Below are 10686 nucleotides of genomic sequence, written 5' to 3' on the forward strand. Positions count from 1 at the left end.
GTCAGAGATCCAACCTGAGAATTATTGAAGGTCCTTAGTGAAAAAGTAAGACTTTGGGCAGAAAGTATCATTGGTCAGAGACAATGATTGAAGGCATAATTAGACAAAACTTTTCCGAGCTACAAAGAGTTTACCTGAGCATTCCAACCAAAACGTCTAATGCATTTAAGACAAAGTCAGAGACAAGACATTCACACTTAGACAAATTGGGGAGAAATTTTTTAAGCTCAGGAGTGAAATGTAGCAACAAATACTTGACACATCCAGATTGAAAAAAAAAAAGTTTACCTAGAAAGGAATAAAAATTGCACTGTCCTTAGCTTTTTTGGCCACAATAAAATGTCAAAAGTAAATAAAACAATATTTACATAGACATGTGGGAGAAAGGCTTTGACCAAAGAAATTTATTTTACTTGTGTAAAAGCAACAAGAAGACATCTGAGGCATGAAAAAGAAAATATTAAGACTTTGCTTCTTCAAGTGCATTCTGTGGAACAGCAGCATGGGCTTCATCTAAGGGTTTGTTATAAATACAGACTCTCCAGCCCAACCCAGACCCACTAATGAGAATCTGTACTTGCACCAAATTCCCAGGTAATTCCTATGCATGCTACCATTTGAAAAACACTGATTGAACACAGTGTACAGACCAAAAACAGAACCAATGTAAGCACTAAGGAAAGTGAAGTGCTGGTGTAAAATATTGACAAACTGCTTCGTGAACTGTCAACAAAGCCCCCACCTCCTTGGAAGGCCCCTAGGGAGCATGGTTAAGATCACCGTGATCCAACAGGTGTGACACGCCTCTGCAAGAACACGGAGGTTGGTGCCTTCACAGCAGCATTGGATCAAAGAGCCCTTTTTATCCCTTTCATTGTGGCTTTTTCTCTTACAAGACTAATACTCTACTTGGAAGTTTCTCTTGAGGACTGATTCCTCATATGAGGCTTAACATTATTGAGACAGCCAATTAAGAATGATTAGAACAATGTTGGTTTTTATTTTTTAATCAAAACAGCTATGTCTGCTAAAAAAATATTGGAAGAACATATTATTACATAAATATTATTTTTCAATCTTTATATTGTTTATTTTCTTGAATGAGTTGGCAAGCATAGACTTATAAAAATAAACTTTAATAAAATGTTTTCAATCATCATGAGGGTACCCAAACAGGAAAGCAAATCATAATTGATACATGATATTTTCCCTAAGCCTTAAGGCAGGGGTCCCCAAACTTTTTACATAGGGGGCCAGTTCACTGTCCCTCAGACCATTGGAGGGCCGGACTAAAAAAAAAAACTATGAACAACTCACTATGCACACTGCACATATCTTATTTTAAAGTAAAAAAACAAAATGGGAACAAATACAATATTTAAAATAAAGAACAAGTAAATTTAAATCAACAAACTGACCAGTATTTCAATGGGAACTATGCTCCTCTCACTGACCACCAATGAAAGAGGTGCCCTTTCCGGAAGTGTGGCGGGGGCCAGATAAATGGCCTCAGGGGCCACATGTGGCCCGCGGGCCGTAGTTTGGGGACCCCTGCCTTAAGGATTCTGTCTCACAGTTCCCCTTTCTCCATACTATGTTCTAACAAGCCTGCCTCCTGCTTTTCTACCTCAGTGTTCTTGCTTTTACTAAGATACCCACTCTCCCAGACTACCAAAATATCTGTAGGGATAAATTTAATAGTCCTTCAAAACCAATTCAGGAGATGCCTTCTCCAAGAAGACTTCCCTGATACAACCTTCAACTGCCAGGCTATCTCTTCAGGTCTTTAACACTTTATATATCTCAGATTATTACATTAGTAGTAGCAATAGTAGTAACAGTAATACTCTAATAACTTTGCTGTACTGTGAACTCTTCCTAGCCTTCTGGAATTTTAAGAAGATCTTGATTAGAGTAAGCATGGATAGGTAATTTTTAAGTGATGATTAATAATTTGTCCTAAGAGTTGAAACAGATGCGAAAGATTATAGAAACACACATGCAGTTTCTTCTCTGCAGTGTTACCAGCTGTGCAGCATTGCTCTGACTTTGGTTAATAGAGAAACCCAGTTTAAGTATCAGTAGCTTTGTAGGCTTGACAAATAGAAATCCCAAGAAAATACTTAAATGTTTCTTTTAGAAAAACACCAAAAGAACATGCATCTTTATTTAGAACAACTTATTATCTTACTTGGGCAATTTGCTTCCTGGGCTCCAAGAGGAACTATTTGCTCTAAAATTAGAAGAAACAGATTTGGATTAAGAGCTTTCTAAGGACCCTTCCAAATCTGGCCTTCTATAATCCTAAAATGATTGGTTTTTGGGGACTTCAGTTGCTGTTCTCTAAAATATTATAATATCAAAGTACCATAATTATTACTAATGCTTAGTATTTACTGAACGTTCAATCTGATGCTTTCTTGGTTTTCACGTCACCTAGTCTCAGCTATAGTATTGTTTTTTTCTTTCTAGGACAGCCTGAAGCCAAAGGCTTCCTCCCTGATGGTTTGCTTTCTCAAGCAGAGGCACGCCCTTTGCAAGCTGTCCCCAATTAACCTTTCTCCTAGCTGCCAGTGCCTGTGGCCCATGACTCAGCAATCCCGGCCTCCGAAGGAGCCTGTCATCATAAAAATCAACAATTCAATGTTCTTGCACGCTAGTTCTAAATTAGGAGAGTACCATTTCCTTCACAGTGTATATTCATCTCCAGCTCCAATTAAATAACCAAATTTTAATACATTCAATGGAAATGTTATTGATAATCTATTATGTGTACTTTGTAATACCTTGTAAACTGTGGATAATACATAACAAATAATTTACCAAAACCCAGACAACTGACATTTATTTCCAATTTTAAGTTTATGTGTGATTTCCACATGTATGTATAACGCATTATTATCCTCTAGTTTAGAGTTCATAACAGTGATTGCTTAATTGACTTTCAAATGTGTTGTAGTTAAGAAGTATCAAGACAGGCCTGCTTTGTTGTGGCCAACACAGAGCAGTCTGATAGTCTGCATCCTGCGTAGATAGAGGTGGAGACACTCTGTTTTGCTATTCAATCACAGGTGATCACTCAGTGTATCCACACAGCTTCTCAATCACCCAAGTTCTAATCAAATGATTTTCTCTATAAAGACTTTCTAGATCTCTGCCTCTCCAGCCAGAAATATCTTCCTCTTTCTGGATACCCATTTCCTATACATCATCTATTATATTTTTATTTTTATTATATATTTTTAAATGTTTATTATATTTGTTTCTTTCCATTTATATTTTATATTCTATACTCCTGTAAGAATACCTACCCTAGACCCATTGAATCTGTAATTAGAAAAAGCCTCATGGCTCATATGTGGAGCCAGACATCTGTGTTAAGGGCAGGAACTATGTGCATAAGTCCTATATGTCCCTTGAGTCCCAGTAGAACATACTGGGTAATAGTGCAGGCACTGGCATGTCAGACTGCCCAGGCTCACATTCCAGCTCTGCCACCTACAAGTTAGGCCTTCAACAAGTCACTTAACCAGTGTGAACCTAATGTGTAAATAGGGCTATCTTAGTACCTGTCTCCTAGGCTCACTGTGAGCTGAAATGAGTCAGCATGTGTAAGTGTAAGAGTGCCTGGCACATAGCATGTGCTGTAGTGTCAGCTGTTACTTTCTTCTGCAGTAACCTGTGCCCAGGAGTGGCTTTGTGACTGAATACATAACACCACGGACACAAAATTCTATCGATGTGAAGCACAACCACACGCATATTTCATCATATATTTTTGGGGGACTTAGGGGAATTTAGTGATTGAACCTAATAAATCAGAGCCCTCTGTGATCTTTAAAAATCATATATACTAACTAGTACATGGATTATTTCATTTGTATGTTCTTATAGCAATTGGCTACTTTCTCCTCTCTGTGACAAAGTCATTCATAGACCATGTCATTGCTGTCAGCAGACAACAAGTACAGGGCATTTCTGAAGGCTTCACTGGCTCAGCCATGCCATGAGTTGAGTGTCCCCCAGCAGGGGAACTTTCACAGGTCATTTCCCAGTGACATGAGGCAAACTGGAAACCGATGATGTTCCAGTGAGTGAGGCCAGTGAGTGCACAGGCCAGACATGAGGAAGCTATGGGCAGGAGGTTGTTAGCCTTTACAGTAGTACAGACAAATGAAAGGCTCAGATTAATTTTCGCTTTCTCTACAACTTACATATACTTTGGTTCCCAAAATGCATTTTTCATGCACCATGCCTTGTTTAAATATCAGGGAGTAAGAAATCTAAATGTAATGCTTTAAGTAAAAACTAGCATTGCTTAGCACAGTAGCATGTTTGCAAGGGTGGCCACAGTAACCTCACCTATCTCTATACACACATGCCTTTGCAATGTGACTTGACTATTTTTCCCATGGAGCAGTGGAGTCTGCTTATCCATCCTTTGAATCTAGCCTCGTAAATTTGATTGATAGGAGAATACAGCAGAAATAATGTTTTGCAATTTCTGAGCCTAGGCTTAAAGAAAATGTGCAGTGTCAGCTCTTACCCTCTCTTTCTGAGTTTACGACTCAACTGCATATGAAAAATCCTGACCTAGCATGCTAGATGCTGGAAACATACAGCCCAGCTGAAAGCCAGCACCAATCAGCTCCCAGCAGACCTGCCAATTGACTGGAGCTGCATGAGTGTACTCAGACAAGTTCATCATAATAACCACCCAGCTGAGCTCAGCCCAAATTACTGACCACAAGAATGTGAGCTAATAAGTGACTCTTTAAAGCAACTAAATTTTGAACTGGTTAGTTACACACCAAGGACTAATTGATACATTTTAGCACATGTCACTGAAAGAAAAATCTGCCCTTTAGTTCAATGAAGATACAGTATTTGGACTTTTGACAAGCCTCCTGGGACTTTTAAAAGGGGGTCTGAAGTGAAAGTAGCCATTATAAGAGGGTAGGCACAAGCTCACCACAGAGAAAAAATATGTAATGGGTGGTTCCAAGGGACAGAATTTTCACTGCAGAGGTTCTGTTTTATTGTGGAGATGAGTTAAGTACATACTCAGGATTTACAAAGAATTGGCTTTCCAAAATGAGTTATAATAATCTTTACATTTGAGTCCAGTTTGTAAGTTACTGAATATTTGCAACTATAATATTTCTTATGATTTGGAGTAAAAAAATTGTTAGAGCTGACCAGGGCCATAAATTCAGGGCTTTTAACACTTGGCATCACAGCGTTAGAAGTCACCTGGGGGGCAGTCACCCCAACCTTCCCTTTGATTAGTTTTCAAATATTGATGACCCAATTAAGATTTCATTTGAAGAGAGGGTTCAGTGGCTACAATGAGACAAATCACACTCACATACTCAAACAGCTCAGTCACAGAAAGAACCTACAGTCAATCCCCTCGTCCTCACATACACATGAACTCAGATTTCCAGATTTCTTTACAACAGACTGTACCGCAATCTCCTTTCTCCACAGATGAGGGACCTGGGCTCAGAGACTTACTTGAAATCACTCAGATTAGGCAAGGTTCTAATCCAACCTGACTGATTCTAAACCCAGCCCTTTCGCCCTTGCCAATGGTGTTTGAGAACTGATAACTCTGTTGAGCTAAAGCTCAGCCACAGGAAAATGATACACTATATAGCGTATATAATTGCCCCCTTGGCATGCTCACCATAAACCAAGATTCATGATTAAATTTTAGAGAGTGACACAGCCTATGTTTTACCATTCTTGTAGAAACCCTTTGCCCTAATGTGAGAAAAAATGGCTTTCTTCCTCCAGCCGCCCACAGAAGAGGAACAAACTTGCCCTTGTGACCCCAAAGCATAGAAATAGAATCCAAAGTTTGAAGTATCAGGAGGTAGATTGTAGTTTACTTTTTTCCAAAAAGACTTTTTAACAACAAAAAAACCAACAACAAACAACCTAGCCTAACCAGGCGGTGGTGCACTAAATAGAGCATCAAACTGGGACGCGGAGGACCCAGGTTCGAAACCCTGAAGTTGCCAGCTTGAGTGCAGGCTCATCCAGCTTGAGCAGGGGCTCACCAGCTTGAGCACGAGGTTGCTGGCTTGAGCGTGGGATCATAGACATGACCCCATGGTCGCTGGCTTGAGTAAGGGGTCACTCACTCTGCTGCAGCCTGCCCCCCAGGTCAAGGCACATATGAGAAAGCAATCAGTGGACAACTAAAGAGACTAAGAAGCCACAATGAAGAATTGATGCTTCTCATCTCTCTACCTTTCTGTCTGTCTGTCCCTATCTGTCCCTCTTTCTGTCTCTGTCATAAGAAAACAAACAAACAATAACAAAAAAACCTAATCCCTGTGATAAAATTCGTAGCTCCTGTCCCCAAGGTGTCTAAAATGGTGCAGATGGGCCTCCAGGGCTAGTTAGGAGGCTGGACAATTTGACATCAAAGATTCCTATAAAGAAGTGAATAAAAGCTCCAGTTCTTGGTTTTCAGTAATGAGGATTACCACTTTTATTGACTCCTTGAAAAAGATCTCATCCCCAAATAGAGGCCTGTTGCATCTGTTTCCCCAAATATTGAAGAATCTTTTCATCAGGAATTTTTAGAACATAAAGAACACTTGTTCTGACCAGTTTGCCTGGCACCTGAAATTCACTAGCCCTTCAGATGGGCACACTGCTTTCCCCAAAATATTTACGGCCAGGTCTGCAGGGGTCTTGAATATCCCTGGCCAAATGTCTTGGGTAGTGGAGAGACAGACTTCTATGGTAGTGGGGGAAAGTCTTCTCCTCGTGGCTCTGTTTCACTCCTCTCACATGCCAGCATAGGGAGGGTTTGGCAGAGGACAGGGCAGAAAAGGAAGGACACTTGTACCGATCCTTGATGGTATACTGGGCACTGGGCTAAGGGCTTTATAAAAATTATCTTCTTCAATCTTCCAGATAATCGTAGAGGCAGCGAGTTATATTCTGTTTTGCAGTCGGGTACACTGAAGCCCCTAAAGGTTAACTTGTCCAAGGTCATGGTGCTCAAAGGGATAAGCTGGCTCTACAGCCCACACCTTATACCCCAGCAGCACCATCAGGAAGGCTTTGGTGATAGTAAGTCAAGTTCTTTATGGGTGCTCAAAAGAATGATGCGTTGGTAATCTTCAGCCACTTGATCTGTATCATACACACTAACCTCACCACCTGTAATTCAGCGGAAAGCCCACTGGGCTGATGAAACACCCTTCTCCGCCCTGAGCTTGCCCACCCTGAGTTTGAGTTTACATAAGGGGATTTGGACTGTTTGCTTTCTTAGGTCCTATTTCTAGCTCTAAAAAAAATTCCATTAAATCAAAGAATGTATTACCTGAGTAACACGTGTTAAGGAATTTCTTTCGACAACAGAGAATCCCTATCTCTGTCAGTTTTAATTTTAAACTATTCTTTTTCACATGCCTACTTGGTATCAGTGAACGATGTTAAAACGGGACCTTTATTTATTCCCTGGGTGTTTTTGTCATAAGCAGGACCTGCAGTGAGAGCATCCTCCACCCAGGAGCCTCACAGACACCTCTGAGGGGCGTGAGCAGAGCCCCACTCAGCATTCGCTGAGAAGAGAGCAGCCTGCCAGGCATAACTGGAGGTGCAGGGAATGTGGTGGAAGACAGCTGGGAAGAGCACAATATTAGATGTCACAAGATGCTGTTCTATCGTGGACTCAACTCAAAGTGTGATGTTGGGCAAGACACGGTTCTTTCCGGTCTCCAGTTTCTGAGGTCTGAAAGGAGGTTCTCGGGCTAACAGGTGGTTAAGAAACCTAATAAGATGGTCTGTACATGATCATACAACTTCATTCACTGGCTCTAAACTTCAGTCTTTTAAAGTTGGGTTTGGAAGATGCCTTTTGGTCCATCTTTCGGTTTCATAGATCAGCTTGAGCTAGACTAGTCCACCTACAAGTTAGCTACCTTGTGGATTATCTGATTCAAGATTTAAACCCCAGGAACAGAATCAGATTTTGTTCTTTATAGAGCAAGAAAGCATGATTGAGAATGTGCAAAGAACCAACTGGAAAGGAACTAGGATTAGACAAAAAATGGCTCTGGGGAAATTACTCACTCATCACTGAGAATGGGACTCACAATCTAGATGGATCTAGATTTAACTGAGTCTTAAGGAGACCAGAAAAAGCTGCTACCTCAACCTCCCCGCCAGTGCCGAGCCCAAGAGCTGAACCTGACTGCCCTTGCTGGGTCACAGCCAGCTGAGAGGCACAGCTGTATCTGTCTCTAGCACTTGGAAAACAAATGGTTGTTTCCTTTTTGCTTCAACTTTTCCAGCAACTGGATATGCACTGCCTAAATTTATTTTTTAATTTAACGTATGGGGGTGACACTGCTTATCATAATTATACAGGTTTCAGGTGTCCAATTCTACAACACATCTCTGTACACGGTATTGTGTGCTCACCACCCCAAGTCAAGTCTTTGTCCATCACCGTTTATCCCTCCCACACCCTCCTCTACCTCCCCCAACCCCATCAATCACCACACTTATCTATGTCCATGAGTTTTTCTTTTTTTTCCCTTGTCCTTTTTTGCTCAGTCGCTTCATCCTGCCCCCACTGAAATGCACTGCTTTAAATGTGACAGTCAGTCCCATTCTTGTACAGCAATTTAAAGTTTTGCCATGGTAGCAGTCTCTCAGTAACTGAGTAAAGGGTGTCATTCTATATCATGCACTATATCAAGCTTCCTAAGGAAGGAATTAATTAAGCACTTGAGAACTAATTAAGATTGTTGGCCGCAAGTAACAGAAACAGACTGGTTATCTTGTGTGAAAAAGTACTATTTTGAAGTGATATTCGGGAAATCACAAAATAAGTGAGAGGCAAGAATGAGCTTGGGCAATAGGCAGGAAGTACAGTCAAGGTCACACATACGTCAGAAGAGTCTGGTCCATGCATATGTGCTCTCATCTGCCTAACCTGCCTGGTTCTTCCACCTGCTCCTCATTCACTAAAGATCAAAAGTTCTACATGGAAGTAGGTGATTGGCTGACTTCAAGTCATGTGGTTCAGTCTCAGTGGATTTACAAGTTGGCCCTTCTTCTAAAGGGTGACTATAAAGCCTTTGTCATTGAACTCTCTGAGCACATATATGTATATGGCTTACTTTTTTGTACCCTAACTGTGCTTTGCACAGATGACATGTCCACCACCTGTCTCCATGGAGACACATAATTCTTCTCCAGAAGACCATTTTGGAAAGGTGAAGAAATGCATTTTGCCATCAAATGCAGTTGCACCTTTCAGCTTATTAATGCCACATATAACTTCACCTTTCTATTACCTGCACTAAACCATACCAGTTTCACTTAATGAACTTTTAAATTGGCTCTTTAAAATAGTAATGCAATCAGGCTCCTCATTTGATTCATGTACAAAAATCTGCAGATAGGCCAAAAGGGAAAATGTAAATCACAGTTTAAATAGATGCTTTTCAATTGCTCTGTAAGATAAACAGATGTATTAATTAGCACATACTTTAGGGCATGTTTTATACTTAACCAGAGGAAAGAGAATAGAATATCATCTCACCCGAAGCAATAAAAAAGATTTGAGCTCTGGCCTCAGAAACAAAATGGCACCTTGTTTTCAGAAATGCCCGTTTCTGAGAACAATGAGTCAGGGGCTGAGAAGAGGGCTCTGAGGGCCTGGACAAACTAAAGAAACGATACCTTGATTTATGTAACAAGGTGGCTGTTGTCTAAGAGGCACATAAGAAGTAGATCACAGTCTTGGTAACGTGGGGAAATGCCTTGTAACATAGAAAAGTATGAAGAAATCCAGGAGTCTTAAAGCTAAGACATTTTAAAAGGTCTTAAGAAACACAATTGTGCTCTTATATGCCCAGAACCTAAGTATAATAAGATTTAGACTGAGACTAGAGGTGAAATTCTGGGTGTACATGGTATTATGCTAAGTGTTATTGAGATGATAAAAAAATGATAGGGTCCCTACCTTGCAGATTTAAAGGGATGACATAGACACAGGCATGAATTTTATGTAGCATGTTATCTTATTATGGTAAATTAGTGTATTTATTTTATTTTTACTTTTAGTATTCATTCATTTATTTTGAAAGAGAAGAAAGGAGAGAGAAGAAAGAAGGGAGAGAGAGAGAGAGAAACATCAACTCATTATTCCACTTAGTTGTGCAGCCATTTATTGCTTCTCATCTGTGCCCTGACCAGGGCTTGAACCAGTGACCTCAGTGTTCCAAGAAGACACTCTATCTATGGCGCCACCGGCCAGGGCCTAGTGTGTTTATTTTAACTAAAGAATGAGAAGAACGCTTTTTCTTAGAATGATGATTACATGATTCTTTTTTCTTGAACTTCTTCGACATTTATTCCCACTCACCTTGGGTCATGATTTGTGGGTATGTCTTATCTTACAGGACTTTAGGCATGAGAAAAGAACTATATCCATTCATTTTTTTTTCCTTCCCCAACAATGCTTGCCTAGCACACAGAGGATTCTCAGTATGTGTGTGCTGAATGAATGAATAATGAAACAGAATAAAGAAGACATAGGGCTTCAGGAAAAATTCTTCCAGATTACTTTAGACAAGCTTCATGAACTTGGCAAGTAAATTCATCTCTTGGGGGCTTTCCTATAAAATGAAGGGGAAAAGTGTTGGCTAG

The sequence above is a fragment of the Saccopteryx bilineata genome, chromosome 8, assembly GCF_036850765.1.
Source record: "Saccopteryx bilineata isolate mSacBil1 chromosome 8, mSacBil1_pri_phased_curated, whole genome shotgun sequence".
Taxonomy (NCBI): Eukaryota; Metazoa; Chordata; class Mammalia; order Chiroptera; family Emballonuridae; genus Saccopteryx; species Saccopteryx bilineata.